This window comes from Takifugu rubripes, chromosome 1 (genome assembly GCF_901000725.2).
Source record: "Takifugu rubripes chromosome 1, fTakRub1.2, whole genome shotgun sequence".
In the NCBI taxonomy this organism is placed as follows: Eukaryota; Metazoa; Chordata; class Actinopteri; order Tetraodontiformes; family Tetraodontidae; genus Takifugu; species Takifugu rubripes.
Genome location: NC_042285.1, coordinates 15,222,167 through 15,225,548, shown reverse-complemented (window position 1 = coordinate 15,225,548; position 3,382 = coordinate 15,222,167). Strand labels below are relative to the sequence as shown.

Here is a 3,382-nt window from a genome sequence, read left to right as displayed (position 1 = left end):
TCCGCCCTCTAATTCTCAATTAGTGTAAAATGAGGCCATAAATCACGCAGACAGGCCGATCGATGGAAACGTTGTTTTAGGAGTGATTGGCAGCCTCCCCAAAGGTTACTGTTTAAGTTGGTTTAAGGTTACTGCTCTCTGCAGGCTGGAGGCAGCCCGCGTGCGCGCGTGTGCGTGCGCGCGCGTGCGTGAGTGAGAGAGAGGGAGGGAGCTCGGTGCCTCGGCTTGTGGTTGGGAGGGCTGCGGGGGTCGAACTCAATCTATATGATGCAGGGCCTCGCTCCTTTGGGGATACAGCAGAGGGACAGCACCAATTTTTAGCCCATCAGCCGTCCAATTTTTCTCCTTTTCATACCTGCTGTAGTAAATGAGAAACAAATTAAATTTCACCCCACTATCTCCACAGAAACCATTTAAATCCTTTATGGAAACCAAATTGTCCCCAGATAAATCGCCCTTGGTTCTGTGGAAATGCACCATGGCGCTGCTACCGAAATAAATTTGTGTCACTCCGGATATGGCATTGTCTGTAATGCCATTCATTGGAGAGTCTTGGTGAAAGAGAGGGGAATCAAAGAAAGGGCCCTTTTGGAGGGACAAAGGAGGTGAAAAAGAGCCCAGCTCGACATTCTACTGCTCACCCTCCTCTCCGGCTCCCTCTGTCTTTCCCAGCCTCTCCTCTGCGTCCACCTCTCCCTGGTGTGGTGTTATTAATTTTCGGCCAGAGTTTTTGCATTCATGAGGCTGAGATTGAAATGGAAATGAGGGCTGCTGAGTGAGCGAAGTGAGCGGCCTCACTGGTGGCCGTGGCCAAACGGAGGGAGGGGGAAGCGCGGCGAGGCGCACCGCCACTCAGCCGACACGTGTCAGAAACAGAGGGGACTCGGCAGCCACCATCCGGCTTCTCATTCCCCCAGATTACTAGCCCCTGACATCAATCACAGCATCAGGGAAACAATGCATAAAACGGCCCCAACAAGGGCGATGAAAAATTACTGACAGTGCAGGAGTGGATGGCACAGAGGGGCGGGGTGGTGGAGCTGGGGGGGGGGGAGAGCTGGAGACCTATAGTGCCATTTAAGCCCCGCCAAGCTCTGAATAGCCATAAAGGAAGGAAAAGAGAGAGTGACACAACATCAGGTTATATAGAGAACGGGTCCAGCCGTGGGGAGAGATATTAACCTGCTAACTGCTCCAGTAATGTCAACAACCATCCAGCATCCTCAGTGAGAGGGAAGATTACAAACTGAGCATCCGAAACTTTAAAGTCAGTCAACTGGACCACGAAAAACCATTTAGTTTTTTCCATTTGTGTGTAATGGAATGAAGGTGTAATAGATTAGAATAGAATAGAATAGAATAGAATAAAAATAGAATAGAATAGAATAGAATAGAATAGAATAGAATAGAATAGAATAGAAACCTGCTATTTTCATTGTATACCAATTAAACGAGGTTTTGAAATAATTAAAAGCAACGTCTCATCTCTCCTTTATTGACCTCGTCCGGCTCTGGTTTTCTTACGCCTTATTACAGCAAACCCTTGAATTTAAACACGACTTCATGTCGGTGGGGGTCACTTTCTAGGATTCTGCCAACTCACGTCTCGGGTCTTTGTTGGACCCGAGACGTGAGTCCCCACCGTCGATCGGGGGCACGATGGGGGCCACTGGATTTCCATTTCCAGATCAGGCCAGACGGGTCTATTATTAAATATGTGTTGCTTTTTTTCTTCCATTCTTGTGCCTGCAGTTGCTCGGTGTCTGCTTTGTGTCCTCTGCAGCAAAAAGCTAATGCGCTGAAAGGCTGGTTCTTGTCTCTCGGAGCTTATTGAAATCATGTGAATGCCATTTGTGCTTAATCCTTCTGGGTGTGCCATAAAGAGAAGAGATTCGGCAGCTCCTGAAGTGAGATGAGAGGACCTCAGGGGATTCACTTTGCCTCGCTTCGTCTGCTGAAGAGGAGAGAGGTAGAAAGAGACACGGTGAGCTTTAGACAACTGACAACCCAACCAAAAATGTGTCTCATAATTTGATTAGGTTACAATGAAAATCTTTATTTATAGGTGGTCTCTGATGAAGCTGGGGGGTTGGAAAAGTTATCTTCACATGAACTGCTGCTGGCTTTATAGCTGGAATCGACACAAAAATAAGTAAAGCTCATGCAGCTCGAGGCTAATTAGAGACAACGGCGTGTCCATCTGACGCGCTGGCCCAGCCGCTCCCAACACTCCTGCTCTCATTAGGTTTGTGATAGCTCATTTTATTTACTAAGGGGTTGACTTCTCCTCAAACCATGAAGTCACTGGAGCATCTTCCATATGCATGAGAATTACATCAGAGACGACGCTGTTGTTGAAGCTTTTGAAATAATAATGCGGCGAATGATAATGCCTCGGGATGCTGCAGCACATCATTACAGCTCTGAGTGGCTCCTGTAGAGGGAAAACAGGCTTCAGTGAGAAGGAAGGGGGGGGCGGTGGCGCTTGAGTATCAGCAGTATTTATATTCATCCGTTTACATCAAATTGTTGCTTCCCCACAAAACTTTAAACGGCGGCAGGGTTTGAACTCAGGGTTAATGAAAAAGTCCCCGGCGTCGAGTTACCTGCTCGTCTGCAGGCTAAACCCGTCTGTCGGAACAAACATCGCATTTGTGCGCCACATGTTTCTCAGACGAGACCCCAGTAAAAGTTGTTCAATAAATTTTACCGCCTGTTTTACAGACCTCCCTTTTCCCCTGTGTCATTTCTTTTAATTGAAAGTAGAATCTAACTTGGCTATAAACATCATTCCACCCAATCAGAGCTGGTTTAGATCAAATGGGCCACGTACTTACAGATGCATTCAACCCCGCCTTGTATCCCAGGCGCTCGTACTGTTAAACACTCTGGCACTCTTTTAAGGCTGGGAGATGGCTGTCACTGTATTTTGTCAGCAAAGCATAATATTTCTTCAGGAGTTCTGAACCTGGCACTCAGCAGGGTAGAAATGAAAATAAGGCAGCACATAAACGGGGGGAGTCGGCCGTAAATCACCTAACACGCGGAGGAGGCAGCAGGTAGACGCGCTGCTGGCTGTCACGGCGCTCCCATGGAAAGCAGGTTGGACACCAGCCATCATGCTTTAATCAAGCTGCACATAACAGACATGTCCCTGCTCTTTGTGACACGCGCGCGCGTGCACACACAGGCACGCGGGGCGCTCACACACGCAGCAGAGACATGAGCGCTCACTTTTCCAGTTTGTGCTATTTAAATATGGTGTATGTTTGTTTGTTGGGGGGGGGGGGGGGGGGGGGGGGTCAGAGGTTATTTGTTTTTGATATCCTAAAAGCAATCTTTGAAGTTTAATTCAGCCTTTTACACACACATACACGCGCAG

At 48.0% G+C, this 3,382-nt stretch overlaps 1 long non-coding RNA gene across 1 annotated transcript; it reads right to left on the bottom strand.

Annotated features, from left to right (window-relative positions):
- Window positions 1-1,482: 1,482 nt before the first annotated feature.
- Window positions 1,483-3,169, bottom strand: LOC115251180 (uncharacterized). Its single transcript, XR_003889720.1, has 3 exons — window positions 2,838-3,169; window positions 2,045-2,131; window positions 1,483-1,954 (listed from the first exon to the last, which is right to left on the bottom strand). It is a non-coding gene; the product is annotated as an uncharacterized lncRNA (long non-coding RNA).
- Between the last annotated feature and the right edge of the window lie 213 nt (window positions 3,170-3,382).